Source organism: Macrotis lagotis, chromosome 2, assembly GCF_037893015.1.
Source record: "Macrotis lagotis isolate mMagLag1 chromosome 2, bilby.v1.9.chrom.fasta, whole genome shotgun sequence".
Taxonomy (NCBI): Eukaryota; Metazoa; Chordata; class Mammalia; order Peramelemorphia; family Peramelidae; genus Macrotis; species Macrotis lagotis.
Genome location: NC_133659.1, coordinates 276,226,955 through 276,247,323, shown reverse-complemented (window position 1 = coordinate 276,247,323; position 20,369 = coordinate 276,226,955). Strand labels below are relative to the sequence as shown.

Below are 20,369 nucleotides of genomic sequence, written 5' to 3'. Positions count from 1 at the left end.
GTTCTACACAAGAACTAATTTGTAATACATCAATAAAACAATTTCATCTTAAATATTACCTACTTTAAAGAATATTTTTAGAAAATGTGCAAAATCTATTTTCCTCACTCCTCCTCCCACTTCCTTCTTCAATTTGGCTAGAATGAAGCCACCTCAGGATCTTTGAAAAGTTTATGCTACTAACCTTATCATCCCATAAAGTAAAAGGGAATCTTGGAACTGACTCTTTTTTGTGACCTGCACAAGAAAAGAAAACCTATTTTCACAAAAATAGCAACCAACCAAGGCAAGAGAAAATCTACACTTTCTTCCTACTTCTTTTTGAAAAACAAGAAGGGAACAGTAGCAATATTATGTTAACTATGGTAATTAACAATATTATGCTATGTTAATTATGTTAATATCATAACAATGGAAGACCTTCTTGGAAATTTTTAAGCAAAATAAATGTCTAAGTTAAAGAAACTTTGTAAGAAACTTGCCTGGAAGGGGAGATTCTTTAAATCTGGTATGGAAATTTTTAAAAACAAGTCAAGCATTAATTAAGTTTAATTTTTTTCAAAACAAAACAACCTTTTAAAATGAATACAGCGCCTTGAATTACTTGAAAAATCATTCACAAAATTCTATCATTTACAATTTCCTTATTTTTTCAAGTCATATCCAATACTTAGTTACCTTATTTGGAGGTTTTCTTGGCAGAGATACTAGAGTGTTGCCATTTTTCTTCTCCAGATCATTTTACTGATGAAGAAATTGAGGCAAGGTTCAAATGATTTATCCAGGGTCACAAAAGAGCCAGAGACCAGATTTGAACTCAGGAACAAGGTTAAGTTTTTGTAACTCTAAATCCAACAGAATACCTACTGCACCACCTAGCTGTCCCCAAAACACCCAACTTACAGAACAATAGGAAAAAAGTTTATTTCAGGTAAAAAAGGCCTACCATGTAATGGCTTATTAGGATATCATTTCAAACAGTTGCATTTCTAAAAATATCAAGTATAAATGGAATCATAAGCACTGAGATTAGGATAAAATTAAGCCAAGAAATGGAGGCACCCCCCCCTACACCCCATTAGTTAAAGTTTCTTCTTTCATAATTCTAAAAATTTACAAGGCATTAAATCAGAAAGACCTTTAATTTAAATTCTGCTTTATATTGGAAAAGTATGAAACAATTTTGTGCAATTGAATAAAAGGAAAGTCAGTCTTATCTATCCTTAAAGAAAACAAAGATCTTTTATCACAGCAAAATGAATCCATGATAAGCTAATTTAAATTTCTGCTTGAAAAAACTCTTGGTTAAAATGGCTTCAAACACTTATAAAATAAAATTTTCAAAAATTTCCTCTGCCTGCCCTTTGCCATAATCTCCAACAATGCTGCAAGTGGCAAAATGTTTATGGGGCGCAGAGGAGAGAAATAAGAGGGAAAATGAAAATCACTTTTCACCTAGGTAAAAAAAAGCTGATTTAGAAATGAGCGTACTAATTTCAGTACAAATTGAGAATCCAAACATCAGGGGAATACTTAAGGCTGAAGGATAGAAATTTATCAGTGATGAGATCTAAATAATAAAAATGCAATCTGTAACAATGATACTAAAAAATACAAGTCATGCAAATTATTAGTACAAAGATGGCATGGGATTACCTATCAGTGTAGCACTCTTCTGTGGTTCATCCAGAGAAAAAGAGGTAAAGCTACAAAATGTGAGAAGAAACTAAGATTCATTCAGAGGCCATAAGGTATGAAGAAAATTAGAGAACAGATGTAGTAAAATTCCTACCTCCCCTCCAAGCAGAAGGCAGTAAAGAGCTTTCAGAATCCTGCTTCCCAAGGGAGGAGTGGGAGGAATACAGAAGTAGGAAGAAAGGAACCACTTCTCACAAGAGTTAATAGACAAAAGGGCAAAGACGCCAGAAATAAGTCACGTGCTTAAGTCAGTTCCACCTCCCTCAAAGAAATGCAATCAATTCCTGCCCATTTTAGAGCAAGGATGTTGACCTTGGACAAGTCACTTAACTCCCCTAGCCTAGCAAAAAAAAAAGCAAGGAGATGTCATCATAGAAGTGAATCAAAAAGAAAAAAGAAGTCAATTAATCAATCAATAAATATTTATTATGCCAAACACCAAGTTAAGCAGTGTGAGAATAAAAGAAAAAAAGAAAAGAAAAAAAGTCATCTCTGCCCTCAAGGAGCTTACAATCTAATGGGAGAGATAATAGTCAAACAGACATAAATTGAGAAACAAGTTGTATATAATACAAATATAAATAATTAACAGAGAAGGCACTGAGATTAGGTAGGATTAAGAGGGGCTAGAGAAGGCTTCCCAATAAAGAAGGGGTTTTAGTTGGGACCTAAAGGAAGTCAGAAATTCCATTAGTTGGAGATGAGGGAGAAAATTACAAGGTATGGGGGAAATGCCAAGAAACAAGAGATAAAGTATCTTATAAATGGAATAGCCAGGAAACCAGAGCCACTGGAATGAAGTGTAAAAAAAAATTGCAAAGTAAAAGGGGGTAAGGTTATAAATGGCTTTGAATATCAAACAGCATTTTGGATTTGATCTTAGCAACCAGAATCTATTGAGTAAGGGGGTAAGGTTGGGGAGGGTTGACGTTATCATACTTGTTTTAGAGGAAAATCATTTTAGTAGCTGAATTGAGATTGAATGGTAGCAGGGAGAGACTTGGAGCAGGCAGATTTACCAGAAGTTATTGAAATAATCCAGAAGAAAAATGAGGGTCTGCACCAGTACAGTAGCAATGTCAGAGGAGAGAAGGCTTATTTAAGAAATGTTGCAAAGGTGAAAAAGGGCAGGTTTTGGCAACTGACTGGAGATGGGGTGTAAGAAGTAGTGAAGCCAAAAATTGTGAATCAAGTCTAAGGGATGAGAATATGGCATTGCCTTCTTCAGAAATAAGGAAGGTGTTGGGGGAAGAGAAAGAGAATGTTTAGAGGGAGATATTAGTTCTATTTTGAGCTTGTTTTGTTTAAGCTATCTAATGGACGTCCTACCGGAAATGTCTGAAAGACAGTTGGAAAAGAAAGTTTGAACATCCTGGCAGAGAGGCTGGGCCAGGATCTACAAAGAAGGTAATTAATTTCTTGAGAGGTACTAAGATCACCAAGTGAAGTAGTCTATAGGGAGAAGAGAAGTGAGAGAACCCTGAGGAACACCTTTGGTTAGAGGGAATGATCTGGAAGAGGATCCAAGAAAGAAAATCAAATGGGAACAGTGAGATAGTAGAAGAACCAGAACAGGTAGGAGGAGAATCAGGAGAGAATAATGTCTGAAAAACTTTAGTATCAAGGAAGAGAAGGTGATCAATAATGTCAAAGGCTGCAGAGAGGTCAAGGAGAATAAGGATTGAGAAAAGGTCATTGGATTTGACAACTAAGAGGTTATTTGACAATTTTGGAGAGAGCAGTACCAACTGAAGAGCTTAGAAGGGAGTTTGGTCACCATTAATTGACCAGATAGCCATCTCTCTCCTCAAAACCCACATCAACAAGGTGTTGTACTCTATGTCCATAAAAGGAAACTTTCCCTTCTCTTTCAACCTTGACCTTTGAGGGAACATTCCTCCATGGGTCAAAACATGGTTGAGATGAACAGGTTCCATTTTCACCTTCATCACCCTTAAAACAATGGAAATTTTCAACTGCTCACTATGACATTGCAAAGGAAGGGAGGCTGAAGGCTACTAGAAGTAAGAGGTGGGTCTTCTGGAATAATTGATATTACCAGGTGAAGTATAGAGCTAGGGACACTGTAGCAATAGTAAAAATGGTCAAGATACATTTTGTAAGGGGATAATAGACAGAGTATGTGGCCATGAGGAGTTCATCCTGAGAGTCATTGAGACCTGGGACAACAGGAATGTCCATACCAGAGTGCTCTGAACTCAGCAAGGAGCTCTTGCCCTTCTCTCTCTTTGTTCTCCTGCCTTTCATCCTTATCTTGTTGAATATTCTCAGGAAAGACCTTTTTGTCCTTATCCCTCTGCCTTTCATCCTCATATTGTTCAACTGTCCCAGGAAGGAGTTCTAGTCCTTATCTCTCTACCTTTCATCTTTATCTTGTTGAAGATTCCACATTTTTCCAGGATACAGACCTTTTGTGGCATACCTTTATACTTCCACAGGCCTGGAGATGAGGGATGCTGATACAAGGGGACTAGGCTTATATATACCCTTATTTCAACTATGTGAGTCAGAGATGTAGCATATACCTGTAATAAACTCCTTGCTTATCTCTCACTGGCTGACTTTCATTATTGAACATGCGGGACATGTCCGGCGGAGCTCCCCAAAGAGTTGTGTGAATTAAACTGAGACCCAGCTGCCCAGAATGGACCGCAACAACATTTAAAGAAATAACTTTCATGAGAGGTGGGTCTTCTGGAATAACTGATATTACCAGGTGAAGTACAGAGCTAGGGACACTTTGTAGCAATAATAAAAATGGTCAAGAAACATTTAAAGAAATAACTCTCATGATAGTGAGGAAGAAGTTCAGCCATCTGTTCTGCTACTTTCTCATAGACCCTTGGGGTCTTTCCATCTCAATTGATTGGGAATCTCTTATTAGATGTTGGCCACCAGGAGAGCAGGTATTAGTTTCCTTTCCTCAGGTATTCCTAATCTTTAGTATACAGTATGGATACTAAGTCTGCAGAGTGCTTTGTAAACAGTAAATGCTAAATAAACGTGTTTTCACTAAAAAAATGTAATTTTCATAATGCAATATAGGGTTGGGAATAAACTATGAACCTAATGAATTCCTTTTTTCAGTGGTCTTGTGGGTAAGGAACTTCAATCAATACAAGTCCTAAACTTCTTTTCTCACCTTCTCAAAAGAGCTGCCTGGGGAAGCTAGGTGGTGCAATGGATAGAACACTGGCCCTGGAGTCAGGAGTACCTTAGTTCAAATCTGACTTCAGACACTTAATAATTACCTAGTTGTGTGACCTTGGGTAAATCACTTAATCCCACTGCCTTAATAGATAAAATTTTAAAAAGAGCTGCCCAAAGCTGCACCTTGAATGCAGGATATGGGATTGAAACCCAAGACTTCCAGACTCCAAATCTAATGCCCCATCTAAGTACAAGCAGATTTTATTTAAGTAGTAGTAGCATGATATCAGAACCAGTGCTACTGGCTTCAAATCCTTACTGGGACAACTTTATACTCATGTGGCCAAAAGAAAAGAAAATAATCTTCCTGGGTCTCAGTTTCTTCACCTGTAAAATGAAAGGACTGGACTAAATGTTCTATGAGGTCCTTTTCTACGTATAGTCCTATGACTATATGAATGACTTTATCTGGTCTTTGAGAATTAACATGACCTTAAAAAAATTACAAATAGTATATCTATATCTCAATCTATACATCATATTCTATAATCCTCCATTCAATTTCATTTCTCATCTCATTAAAAACCATCCTCTAGGGCGGCTAGGTGGTGCAGTGGATAAAGCACTGGCCCTGGAGTCAGGAGTACCTGGGTTCAAATCCGGTCTCAGACACTTAATAATTACCTAGCTGTGTGGCCTTGGGCAAGCCACTTAACCCCATTTGCCTTGCAAAAACCTAAAGAAAAAAAATTTTTTAAAACCATCCTCTAGTTGATGATAAATTGCATGGATGAGCCAAGCCCTACATTTCTACAACAGAGGTGATTTTGATGAGTAAAAAAACAAGCCATTTATAGTTTGAATCTTCATACATACCCCCCATACTTACTCAGATTTAAGTGGTGCAAGGACTTTATAAATATATTTCTCTGTGATGTGACTATGCTGAATCTCAAAAGGAAAATTCTGAAGCCAGAATGAGCACATCTGCAGATCAAAACTTAAGTGGAAAGCCAGTTGAATCAGACTACTTACCCACATCATGATTATCTTATCCCAGAAAACACAAAGTTCTAAAACACCTGCTCCTTGCTTCTTGGGAGTTTACTAATAGAGAACAGAAAGGTTCTAAGTCTATCAAATCATTAGAAAAAAATAATCAAACCCTTATTGCTATGAACAGTTCTAATGATATTACTATTAGTAACAATAAGAATAAAAGCTGACAGACTTTCTATAGAATGTTGTTTTGCAAAATATGTTACATAAATTCTTTCATTTCGAGCCTCTTGAAATCCAAAAGCTTGTCAAAGGTAGATTCATCATTATTTTTGTTGAGTCCTTTCAGTCTTGTCTGACTTTTCATGACTCTGTGGACAGTACTGTCCATAATTTTTTTCTTTTTTTAAAAAATTTTTGGTTTTTGCCAGGCAGTGGGGCTAAGTGACTTGCCCAGAGTCACACAGCTAGGTAAGTGTCTGAGGTCGAATTTAAACTCAGATCCTCCTGATTCCAGGCCAGTGCTCTATCCACTGCAATATCTAGCTGCCCCATAGGGTTTTCTTGACAAAGGTATTGGAGTGATTTGTCATTTCCTTCTCCAGTGAATTAAGTGACTTGACCAGGGTCACATGGCTATTAAGTGTCTGAGGCTAGATATTGCATCAGATAGAGCAAAGGGTCCAGCACTATATCCACTGAGCCAACTAGCTGCCTCCCCATTTTACAGATGAGGAAATGAGGCTGAGACAGTTTAAATGACTTGCAAATCCTGAGGGGCAGGATTGGAACTCAGGTTTTCCTGTCTTCCAGATCACTACTCTATCTCCTATGACACCTCTAGTACTCCCATGCATACGGAAATTCCCTATTTCTTCCAAACACCTACAATGTACACACTACTGAGAGGGGAATGCAACCAAACTAATCTTTAAGGAGTTTCCTCCAGGGCTCTGGAAGAGAGAAAACCAAAGACCCTGGTATCCTCTCTTTAGAGGTCAGGGTGGCTCCCTTAGGACTGAACTTTGTTGATGGGTCCAGAGAGGGACAAAACTCAGTACTCCTTTCCCTTGGGACCAGGATCAGCCCTGGTTCCTATTGTTACTCATGAGACCTAAGTTCATAAGCAACAAATGAATTGTCTCTGGAGGGAAAAGAGAAAAGATGATGCTTTTGTAATCTATAGGGAATACATTTTCTCTTCTTTCCTAGCAGCTGATTAAAGAGCAGCCAGATCACGTTCAGTGAATTAGGTTACTATTCCAGGTTAAAAAAGAAATGCTCTTATTCAGGTGTCAAACTTCTAACAACCTCAGCCATCCAAAGTATAGTTCCATGATCTTAGAGCACTAGACAGGGAAGCAGGAAAAATCTAGATTCAAATTATGCTTCAGACATTACCTTCATTTCTAAATAAGTCATACAACACCTTTAGTCCTCAGTTACTAATCTGTAAAAAAGGAATGGTGGTGTGGGGAAAGACAAAGGGCCAGGAGAGACTCAGTGACCTCTAAGGTCCCTTCCACTTCTAAATCTGTGATCCAATCAACATAAGCAAAAATAAAGATGTGAGGAAAGTTTGTAATAGCTGTCAGTACTCATTTCCCCAAACTATACTTTGCTAAGTCCCTAGAAGAACCCCTGGTTCAAAACTTCAAAGATACATTTTGATTTAGTATTAATAAGCTTGGTTATCCAGTATTCCAGGCTACAGATAATAATGGTACCAGATTAAAATGAGAGGGAGGGCTATACAAAGATGGAAAGTGATCCCTCTCCCAAACCCCCCACCACCACCAGGATAAGTAATCTCAATTTAGAGATCATAATTCTTAAAATGTTGACCAAGGCATCCATATGCTCTGCTTTAGAAATGAGCATGTCATACATTATAGTATATTTGGGGAGTGGGGAAATCATGGGGTTAAGTGACTAATCCAAGATCACAGAGCTAGTAACATGTCTTACATATTAGGGTTTTTCGTATTAAGTAAAAAAAAATTTATTAACTGCTTACTATGTACTAGTCATGGTGCTAAGTCTGAAAATATGAATGCAAGTCAAAAGAAAAAGACAGTCCCCTGCCCTCAAGGATTTTATAGTCTCATGAGGGAAAAAGACATATTACACATTCAGAATGCAATTTAGTCCTTAACGAAGCAAACTTTAGTTATCTGGAAAATTCAGTGATCTGTAAAAGCTCATTTTTGAAGATACATTCATTACTCAATTAAAGACTAGACTCTCCAAAAGAAAGGAGTCATAAGTAAAAATTAGAGGGGGTAGGGAGGAAGAGGTAAATCTGAATTTATATCTTTATATCTTTGGCTAACTATCTGCTTAAAAGATAAAAGACTTTAGAAGAGGCATATTCATTTAAAAAAATAAATGACTATATACCTGAAGTTTTACCTGGTTCTAATAAAACCAATTAAGATTTGGGTTGTCTCTTATCAAAACGGCTATCTCCTCTCTTGAGGATTTAGCCACTTTCCTTACCTATTGCTTAAACTAAAGGGGAAAAAAAAAAACAACTCTTCTAAAAATTTCCAGATTCCCTCCAGACAAAACACTAATTACCTGGGGCTTTCAAGGACTTTTACCAATCAAACCAAGCCATTTCATTCAAATCAAGAAAGAGTTTTTGAAGCTACTAAAGTAGCTTCCTGCCCTGAAGGAGCTTAAATTCTAATGAACTAGTAAATGACTACAAAGCTAAAAATCTCATCTTCCACAATTAAGCACAAAACAAAATCAAAATTACTTTCTCAATCTAAGCATACCCCTAATCTGATCCTTCCCACTCTCCCAGGTACCCTCCCATTTACTCCTTCTTACCATCTTCAGTCCTATTCCTCAAGTTTAGAACAAACTCCTACTTCCCAGCTGCCACTATGTCCCTTAAAAATAAGTAAAAAATACAATTTCAAGAGAACCATATTTAATTGGGCAGAGATGCCCTGGGGGGGGGGTGTTTGTGTGTGATTGTGTGTGTGTCTGTGTGTGCATGTGTGTGTGTGTGTATATATATATATATATATATACATATATATATAAATACTGAATTTAGGATTGATTAATCAATTCATTTTCTATACTGTCAAAGGTAAATGAGTTTTAAACTTATATTTCTGTAACAAGTCATTGTACTTTCCTCTATTTCAGGAAAAATCTCCTTTTGATTAAATTAGGGAACAGATAGGAATGGGTGAGGTCCAGATAAGATACCTCCAGGTATGTAATCAATTAGCATTTGAAAAGGGTGCTTGGTCCAGTCCTGGTCCTTCTTTAGTTTGAGAAGAAAAATCAAAATGACACAGCTAAAATAGAGACAATTTACAGTGTGTTTGACTGTGGCTGATCACACCAATAAGAGCTCAGAATGCTCTACCATAGATCAGACATAAATAATTCACGTGAGCCCCTGGGCTGGTTACTCTAAACTTATAAATCTCACATTGCTTTGAGTTGTTTCCATCCTGCCTTGCTCATAGATTATAGAACCCTCTCTGACAAGAGTATACCATGCAACTTGGTCCTGTAACTGTGTCTCCCAAGTTGCATAATAAATTCTAAAGTTCTTAAGAGAGATCTTCTGGGTGTCTTGTATCACTTTTTCTAACACCCTCCCCACTCCCCACCCCACCCCCACCCCTGGCCAAGGGCTTGCCCTGTGTGAGTTCTTAGACTTTAGACACCTCTAATCCCATCAGAAGTCCCTTTAGCCTTATATTTTGTCTTAGAAGGTCTTCTAAGATTCTCTTTTTATGGGATTGTGTCCCCATATCATCTCTCCCTCTTTTTTGTCTTTTCCTTGCTCTCCCCAGTCCTACCATGGGGGCCATATCCTTCTTTCTGATCCCAGGAATTTAAGAAGATCTGGCCTTTGGGACTTATAGAACTGCCAATAAATGTACTTTTAATGTAATTTGAATTTTACTCTTCCTTAAGGCCAAAATCATCTCTAGTTTGGGGGAGTTTTCCCAATTGTTTCCTCAATGTATTGTTAAATATGTAGATCAGATTTGAAACCTCTTCTATGTTAGAAATAATGCATGTCTTAGTGGGGTGAAGAGAGGTGCTGGACCCACCATCATCTGATGGCCCAAGGACTTAGTTTTTAGAACATTTTAGATGACTTTATAAGCAACAAATAACAAGGAAGACCACAATTTTAAAATAAAATATACTACCTTAATGTATTTACAAAAAACATCCAACACCACTTCAAAAATAACCATCTCCCTCCAAGTATCAACAACTTGGCTCACTTATTTCAAGCACTAATGGATATAACAACATTTCACTTTAGCAACATAATTTTTTCAGTACCTTACTGGTTCTAGAATGGAAATTGATTTGTTCATCTTTTCTTTGCAAATAAACAGAAAAAAAAATATGCCCCAAAGTACTTTGTGCCAAAGTTATATTTTGAAATTTCACTTATGGACTAAAAAAAAAGTATTAAATTTCACAATTCTGGATTATATGACCCAGTCTAAGAACTGGTTGATGATGTATTATTGATTTTGACATAGTCATGAAAGCTCAGATTATGCTTCTATTAAAACTTACATTGCATGACAGATTTGTCAGGGTTAATTTATGATTCAGACATGTTTCTAATTCAGTAGCAACAAATCATCTCCATATGAATCTTCATGATTCAGTTTCTATCAGAGAAAAAGTCTCTTGACAAAGACGTTTTATCCACTATTTTGATTTGACTTATAAGAGAAAATTAACATAAAGCCTTCATTAAGAAAAAAAAGAGCTAATTGACAATAAAAGTGTTCTGATTTCCTACCTGAAATATAGGAGTCTTCCATCACATGTTTTTCATATTTTAATAAGCAATATATATTTTCATCTTTACACTGAGAATGAAGTAGGAGAAATGTTGGACAGAGAACTGTTATATAATTATCTATACTGACCCTGTATCTTCCTCCACTCCCATTCCCCATCCCATTGCCCAAGCTATGAGATGATGTCAATGAACTTGTAGTAAAATACCTCAGCCCCTCACCTGTGCAAGGACTCAGTAAACCCCTAGATTTTGCTGCAGAAAAGCCATGGAATTCCATAGAATGTATTGGTGGAAAATCTCTCTACCCAGCTAGGTTCTACCTCTCCACTAATGCTAAAGGAATTCTGGGAGATTGGCCAGTCAAAGTGAGCAGGACACTGCTCCAGATCACTCCCTTTCCCTTACAGCAAGGACCCTCCTGGGAAGTCTGTGTTTCTTTAATAGTGGGTCTCATCACCAGTAGAGCTAAAGGATCCACCTTTAGGTAATTTTTAAAGGTTTTTAACCTATTTTATAGGTTAATTTTTACGCGAAAAGACTTTTGGTAGAGCTGCACTGTAGGGACATTATTAGAACTAGAACAACATGGGAAAATTTTATTCTGTGTCCTCCTAGTCTCTTTTATTGTGTTTTGATCTGAGTTGCATATTCTTTTTCCCACTTCTGATATGGGGAATTGGGAAACCCCTTCAGTGGTGTCTCCATTGTCATAATGGCTGGTTTGGCTCTCTGTATTTTGATCTGTGTTGTATACTCTTCCTTCCCCCCCCCTTCTGAGATGGGGAATTGGGGAGCCATTGCTGTGCATTTCGGGGTCCTGAATTAACTAAGACTCACAATTTGTGACTGTTTCTTCTTTACTTAGCTCCACTACTTCCACTGAAACATTCTATCTTGTTGCTTCTCCAAAGAACTTAACCTGTGAAAATTTTGTAGTCACCTGTGAACTTTATGTAGTAACTTGTGAACTTTTTTGTGGTAACTTATAAACCATTTGCTACCTAAGAAACACTGGAATTGCTCATGATTATATCTAGGATTAAATAAAATCTTGTGTGCTTGAAATTTAGTCCTTACCCAACTTATACAACTCTGATTAATTGGTAGGTGTCTTTCCTTCTCAAAAAGGACCAAAATGTTGATGTCAGGGTACTATGTGTCCCACTATGGCTGATCAGATACCATCCTATATACAACTCTACCATCCAGTCAAACTGTCATTCTTACAGTTCCTCATCCAAAGTACTCCATTTTCTGCCTCTATATCTTTGTACTGGTTGGTCTCTATGCCTAGAATACTCTTTCTTCTAATCTCTACCTCTTATAATCTTTGGTCTCCTTCAAGATTTATCTTGTGATGCCTTCTACAAGAAGTAATCACTGAATCTGCCCATATTTTCTTCTCAAATTCACATTGCATATATTTTGCCAATTTATATATTTGTATGTACATGATTTCCCTAATAAATGAGCTTACTGAGGGCAGAAATTATCTCACTTCTTATATGCATCCTCAGAACTTAAGTCTGCCATAGTCTGGCAAGATATAGGCTGTTAATCATTTTTTATTGTTTCACTGAAGTTAAGTGACTTGCCCAAGGTTATATAGACAATAAGAGGTAAAAACAGGATTTTAACACAAATAATGGTATTCTTTTGGATGTACCCAACCCAATCCATGAGATTTAGTGACTGTTAAGAGTACAATTTATTGGGAATTAGTAGCATGTTAATCTACCGGTCATCACAATTAGCCCTCAGAGCACTAGACTCAGAGTTCAGTTCTAGCCTCAGGCACTTCCTAGCTGTGTGAACTTGGGTAAGTTACATTAGCTCTATTTGACTGGTTTCTTCAATTGTAAAATGAGAATAATATTAGCACTTCCCTCCCAGAATTACTGGGAGGAACAAATGAGATAATTTTTGTAAAATAGTTAACATTGAGCTTTTCCTGTAGTAGGTACTCTATAAATTGCTGTTGTGGTTATTATTATTATTATTATTATTATTATTATTATTATTATATAGTCAGAACAATTTCAATGAAACATGCTTTCATAAACCTAGTGGTAGTTACTCTCACTAATAAACACATCATTAGTCCTTGGGAAAGATGGGCACAAACTTAAGAATACAATGGTAATAAGACATATACATGTAGAGAAGATGTGATCACAACAAAATATTCCTCTAACACTGAGAGTTTACTCTTATAAAGTCCTGCTCTGAGCACAATATCCACTGAGCACGTTGCTCAACCAGTCAGTCTCCTATACTTTGTCCTCTCTAGAGTTCAATTTTCAATTGTCAAATCTCGAGGTCTCCGGGCTATAACAGGTTCTTTCCTCTTCTGCCAAGGGTCATGCTCCTTAAAGTTGTGTTTGTCTTCAGTATGTGTCCTTGCTTGCTCAACTGTACATTGAATCCTTTAAAATAGACTCTCTTAATTGCTGGAAGGGATTTCTCCTAGGTGAGCAGCTTTGCTGATAGACAGTAAATGGTGGTGGGGGGGGGTTGGGATTGGAAGGGGTAAAAAAGGTAGAGGAAGAGTAGCAAAAGACCCACAAATCTTTAAATTCTTTCTTCAACAACTTTAAAAATTTTAAACTCTGTAATTGCTGCCTTGTTCTCTGTGAATGTCATAGGAGGAAAGAGTAACACCCTCATATGGATGTTTTTCCAGTGAAGTTATTCTTGTCCAGGTATTAAAAAATGAATGTACAGCAATCATTTTTTTTTTTTTAGTTTCTAGGGCTTAGATAGCTAAAACCTTGAGAACGGTTACCAAAATCTTTAGCCAGGTCTAGGCACCCATTCTTACTCAATAAGAGGATGCTCACACACTTTGTATACTAATCACTAGGCTTTAGCACTTTATTACTAATCATCAATATCTCTTCATCTGAGATTTTGCCAACTGAGGTAGGGATAACTGAAAAAGAAATTAAAGCCCATAAACAAATGTTAAATGATGTATGCACACAAATTTAATCAACTCCTCACTTTTATTTCAATTAAAATGAAAAATAAGCACTCAAAACTGAAACTAGGGCAAACATCACCATATACCGATTGAGAAATGAAGCATATTTTATTTTCTGGACAGAAACTTGCCTAGTAGGAGGGGAAAATTATCTTCTTTATTTAGAAAACCCTCAGATTCATCCCAAAGACAATGTTATACCATAGGACTATAAAGATCCAAAAAGGGGGCAAACTTTAGACTTGATATCAGAAACTATTTACCAGCCTCACTTAATTTCTCTATTCCTCAGTTTAATTTGGGGATCTTGAAAACAACTATCTATTTCACACAGATATTTGAGGATGGTATTTAAGGGATAGAGATTGACAGGTGGGGAGAAAAGGGGGGGGGGGAGTGGATTACATGAAATGCAGACAGTTCCCCCACCCTTTCATATTTTTTTTTGGTAAGATGGCTACATTTCGGAAGGCATTTCCAATCATTGTTATTATAAATGATGATTAAATTCCACAACTGCTCACAAAGGCCTATTTAATCTCTTACAATATGATACTATTAGCCTGATTCCTGAGTAATGGAACAGAAGAAAATGAGAATAGGAAAAAAAAATGCCCTAGCCCAGAATTCTTCATACTTTTTGGTAGCATGAAGCCTTTTAGCATGCTAATGAAATCTATGGAGTTCACAGAATAATGTTTTTAAATGCATAAAATAAAATAATTAAGATTACAAAGGAAATCAATTATATTGAAATATAAATTGTATATCTATTTTTATATTTGAAGTCACTGTTGCCTTAGTCACTCAGGTAATATCAGGTGCCTTTTATGGACCCAACACTGTGCTGATCACAGGTGATACACAAAGAGGCAAAATACTATGGTTGTTCTCTGATCTCAAGGAGCTTACAGTCTAATGGGGGAGACAAGCAAACAACTGTGTACAAAGTTAAAAATAGGAAAAAATTGGAAATCATTTTAAAACTAGAAGGCACTAGAATTAAGAGTTGGGGAAAACTTCTTATAGAAGGAGGGGTTCTAGATGAGACTTCAAGTTAGTCAGGATAGCCTGGAAGAAGAGATGAGGATGGAGAATATTCTAGGCATAGGAGACAGTCAGAGAAAAATTAGAGTCTTGTTCATGGAAGAGCCAGGAGGCCAGGTATCAGTGGATAGGTAGGAGGGCACTAGGCTACTTACAAAGAGATTTGAATGTCCAACAGCATGGTTTGTTGGAGTTTTGTGATTTTTTTTTTGGTCATGATTGGAGGAGAGATTTGAGGAAGGCAGAACCACCAGTAGGCAGGATGTGACAAGGTTCTGAACCAAAGTGGTAGCAATGCCATAGAAGAGAAGGGAGTATCTTGGAGAACGTTGCAAAGGTAAAATTGACAGACCTTGGCAACAGCTTGGATATGGAGGGTGAGAGATAATGAGGAATTCAAGATGACTCCTGGGTTGGGGATCTGAGAGAGTAGGAGGATGGGGTCATCCTTCAAAGTAACAGGAAAGGTAGGAGCAAGTGTTGGGGTTTAAGGGAAAAAATGAGTTCTGTTTTGGACATAGTGAGTTTAAAATGTCAACTGGACCTGGAGGTCAAGTTGTCTGAAAAAGAGCTGGAGATGTCAGATTGAAGGTCACAAGAGAGGTGAGGGTATGATAGGTGGATTTGAGATTCATCAGCGTTGAAATGGTAATTAAATCCCTGAGAGCTAATGAGATCATCAAAACAAAATCATATAGAGGGAGAAAAGAACCCTATGGGCTCTCCAGGATTAGAAGGCATGATGATGAGGAGGCTACAGCCAAGGAAACAGAGCAGGAGCAGTCAGATAAATAGGAAGAGAACCAGGAGAGAGAGGTGTTCTGAGGAAAAATCAAAGAGGAAAGGATTATCGATGGTATCAAAGGCTATGGAGAGTCTGAGAAGAATCGGGATGTTTTCCCAGTAAGCAAAAAAAAAAGTAGTAAAAATTAATGTACTACCTTATTAAGATGCTACTTATTTAGCCAAAATCAAGAAACATCAAGAGACTTTCATTCAAGAGCCCAGAGCACATTCCTTGAAACTGAGAAACTTAAAATACTAGCTGGTCTTTTAGTAAATCATCAGCTTCTGCAATTCAGTTTCCCTGTCTGTAAAATGGAAATTACATTCGTATTGCCTACCTGAAAACTATTTTTTAAGAAAAACACTTTTATAAACTGTACAGGTCTGGCACCAAGTGAAAAACTTCAAGTCTGCATTTAAAACAACCAAGAATTATGCTTTAATAAAAAAAAAAGAAAAAAGCAGTATAAAGTTAAATTATAAAGGAAAGTTAAAGTATTAACCTAATTTATACAATGACTCAACTATGTAAACAAAAAGAACAACCCCCCCCCCCCCCCAAACTGAGTACTAATCTTGGCTGCCTAGACAAAATGTGAAATCCTCCTCCTCCTCAGTAGAACTGAGGGAGGAAATTGGGTTAAATTACTGAAGACACTCCCTGGTGCAATCCATTTTGGGTTAGTTTTCTTAATTGTTTTCTTTGTTATAAGGAAGAATGAAATCTGATTCCTTGTAATCTCTGACTTTATCTATACAAAATAAATGGAATCTCTTGGTCACATGATAATCTTTCAACTATACAGCTCCACTGAAAAGTTTTGAAATTTTCCAAAAATTCAGCAAAGAATATTTTGGAGCTTCCTACTGGATCCTCCAATGCCCCTTCTCCTTAAAATCATAGGATCAGAAAACCAGAGTTCAAAGATATTTCAGAGATTTTTTAGCTTAATCTCATTTTGCAAATGAGAGAATTGAGAACCAAGTTAGTAAGTGAGTTGACCATAGTCACAAGAGCAGAAATTATTTAGCACAAGATTTGATCCCAGGTCCCAGAGCACTAGTGCTGAAGTCAGGAGGACCTGAGTTCAAATTCAACCTTAAACACTTACTAGCTGTGTGACCTGTGATAAGTCACTTAACCCTGTTTGTCTCATTTTTCTCTTCTAAAAATAAGCTGGAGAAAGAACTGGAAACCTGTTGCCAAGAAAAACCTCAAAAGGGGTCACAAAGAGTCAGTGGCCACTGAAAAACAACACTTACATAGTGATTATAAGATTTATTAGGTACTTTACATGCATAATCATTTGATCCTCCCAACAGAGCTACCGGAGTGGAACAATCACTGGGGATTTAATCTCATTTTAAAGGTAAGTCATTTTTCATTTTTGTAGTCCAGCACCTAACACAGGGTCTTACAAAATCACTATTATTTATTTATTTATTTATTCATTCATTCTTCATTCATTTATTTATTTTAGGTTTTTGCAAGGCAAATTGGGTTAAGTGGCTTGCCCAAGGCCACACAGCTAGGTAGGTAATTATTAAGTGTCTGAGACCGGATTTGAACCCAGGTACTCCTGACTCCAAGGCCCGTGCTTTATCCACTACGCCACCTAGCCACCCCAAAATCACTATTATTTATTAAGCATTTTTGAACCCCATAACATTTTTCCATCAATAAGCTACAATATTTTAAAAAGTTTGCAAAACTATATCAAATAATACTGCTAGTGCCTGAAATATATTGCAATTTTATACACATTAAAATTCAAAATTATTTTTGTTAGTACTGAAGGTAGTGTAATTCCTTCCACTGAAGGAATTCTGAGGAAACAAATCAGGTGCTAGAGTTTCACCAAATTTTTTTTGCATTGTACTCTCCACCTCTAGGAATAGGTCAAAATGAAAAATAATTTTTAAAATTACTTCATTACTAGTCTTATGTATTTAACACATCAAACTGAGCGCTTTAAGAGTTATTTTCTTAATTCTGAATGAGAAAGCCATTGTGGCAGCTAGCTCCACTTTCAGTATCTAACTTTATTGCTCTAAGAGTTACTATCTCACTTGTCGATATATTCATTTTAACTGGCTTTCAAATCTCCCAAATAACTGCAACTAAATTACACTGGAAAAGAAAAAAAATTCCTTATTCCGACTGAATCATTACTGCTTTAAAAAATTAAAAAAAAACAGTGACTTGAATGGTTTCAGCAAAAACTGAATAGAACCCATTTCCAAGAATCTAAGAACAATCTTCAAGATTCATTTTTATTGCATAAATGATTTTTTATAAAGTTTCTTTGAAATGGAGATCATTGTGGTTGCTGCCTCCCCCTTTATGATAATTATTCTCATTTTTCTTTTCTGCTTCTAGTAAGTACTAGAATGCCATTGTAAAGTGAATTCTCTTGTGCCGAGTACACAAATTCAATTAGATTTATTAGGTTAGCAAGACTCCAGATACTTTAATCAATGGCTTCAGATGTGTTATTCTACAATTAACCTATTTTTACACATAGCTTGTTCTTTTCCCTGATGGCAAGAATTGTTCTTTATATTTCTGAGTGGGAAAAATCTGTTCCCCTGCCCCTGTTTTCATTGATCTCTATTACAAACAGCATATACATTTAATATGGCAAATAGTTCTGCCACCAAATTCCTTGGCACAGTCAAACAGTTCAACATGCATAGCTGTGTGATTGTATCAGTGAAAATGTCATTCAGAGGACTTTTGTTGTTGCACCCTAAGGACCATGAGATTTTTCTGTCTTGCAACTGAAATCTTCCAGAAATTATTTCTCTCATTAGTATGTGATCTCCTTCAGAGCAGAGACTGTTTTGCTTTTCTATATTATGGATGTCCAATGCTTAGCACCCTGTTTGTGCAAGGTAAGCACTTAATTAATCTTTTCCATTCATTTTTTCATCCAATTTGATGACCTGATTCCACATATCCCATAGAAAATAATTCACTCAGTTGTCTGAGTCCAGACTGAAATTCTCCATATTTCAGCTTATTCCTTCACTGTTGATATGTGATCCAGAATCTGACAACCATGGACTAACATGGATTTTGTTGAGTCTCTACTACACCTCCTCTTTGGTTCATTATGCCATGACCCAGAATTTACTCAGGGAAATCCGTAAATATAGCCAGAAGTAGGTTTCCATACAGAGATAACCCCCACCCTCCCCCCAAAAATATCCAAGTCAATAGTCTTAGGAGAGGTGCAGAGCAAAAATTAAGCATGTACTTCCTCATAAGATCCAAATATACTTTGTATATATTTTGTGTCCATTTATATGATATCTGCTATTTCTCCCAATAGAATTTACAAGCTATTTCAAAGTAGGTATCTCTGAAACTATAATATTTCCTCATAGTGGCTGATCTCCCAGGTTGTGTCTGTTCAACAGGGACAACTAGATGGTGAAATGGAAAGTCAGAAAGACTGGAGTTCAAATCTAGCTCAAGATACCAGCTGTGTGAGCTGGGCAAGTCACTTAAATGTTTGCCTCACTTTCCTCATATGTCAAATGGGGCTAATAATAGTAACACTTACCTCCCAGGGTTGTTGTGCAAATCAAATGAAATAATTGTTATGATGTCCTTAATAATAGTGCCTAGTATATAATAAATATTACATAAATATTAGCTGTTATAATTATGATTATTTTTTTATTATTTTTTTAGATTTTTTCAAGGCAATGGGGTTAAGTGGCTTGCCCAAGGCCACACAGCTAGGTGATTATTAAGTGTCTGAAGTCAGATTTGAACCCAGGTACTCTTGACTCCAAAGCCGGTACTCTATCTACTGCACCACCTAGCCGCCCCAATTATTATTATTTTAATTGCTATTACTACCACTACCACTACCACAACTAATACTACTACAACTGCTGCTGCTGCTGTTATTACTGCTACTACTACTACTACTACTACTACTACCACTACTACTACTACTAATACCACTACTACTGCTACTACTACTCTTACAACTACTATCACTACAACTACTAATACATCTGCTATCACTACCACTACAACTACTACTACCACCGCTACTATTACTGCTACTACTGCTACTACTACCACTACTACCACTACTACTACCACCACTACACCACCATCACCACCACTACTACTACTACTGCTGCTGCTGCTGCTACTGCTACTATTACCATTACTATTGTTATTGTTACTACTATTCTAAGAACACTGGTTAAGTTTTAGATTTCCTTGCATTTTTAAATTGAATGCTAAATGATCAGGATCCTGTCTGATATCACAGAAGACTAAGCATTGCCTGTCCATTTCCACATCCTAAGTTTCTGACTCTGGTGGAGCTTTCTCCTGGAAATCTATTGCTCCTGCTGCTTTGGATACAGACCTTTAAATGCCATACAGGTGGTTTTCATTTAATTTCATGATCATTATTTGATCTAGTACAATTTTTAGGTTTTTTGCTACAGTTGCTGTGGGAGAGGTGGGCTGCCTACAGTCATTCAGGCTTAGCCACACATTGAACTTCACCCATCTTAGACACTGAATGAGAACCCTAAATTACCTACTCATAAATTGTAATGAAAGCATAAAGAAGGACTTCTTTCCTCCTGCAAGAATTGAGAAGAAATTGATTAATCAAACTTGAAGGAATTAGGAGTCACATAACCAGTGGCTTCCTAAAGTCATGCCTCCATTGTTGTTGAGATCTTTATAATCCTGTCTGACTTTCCATGACTCCATTTGGAATTTTCTCCAGTGACTTGCCATATCCTTCGGTAGCCTATTTGACATAGGAAGAAGCTGAGGCAAATAGAATTAAGTCACACAGGGTCACTTAGCTAGTATCTCAGGTTGGATTTGAA

General features: G+C 36.8%; 1 protein-coding gene and 1 long non-coding RNA gene across 4 annotated transcripts in view; both read right to left on the bottom strand.

The window, feature by feature from the left end:
- Positions 1-9,481, bottom strand: part of LOC141514982 (uncharacterized) — a 71,391-nt gene extending 61,910 nt beyond the window's left edge. For all 3 annotated transcript variants that reach the window (XR_012476182.1, XR_012476180.1, XR_012476181.1), the window contains exon 1: positions 185-9,481. This is a non-coding gene — a long non-coding RNA (uncharacterized LOC141514982). The remainder of the gene's footprint in view (positions 1-184) is intronic.
- The window catches only part of GRIP1 (glutamate receptor interacting protein 1), a 739,827-nt gene that overhangs the window by 624,070 nt on the left and 95,388 nt on the right, over positions 1-20,369 (bottom strand). The window lies entirely within an intron of this gene.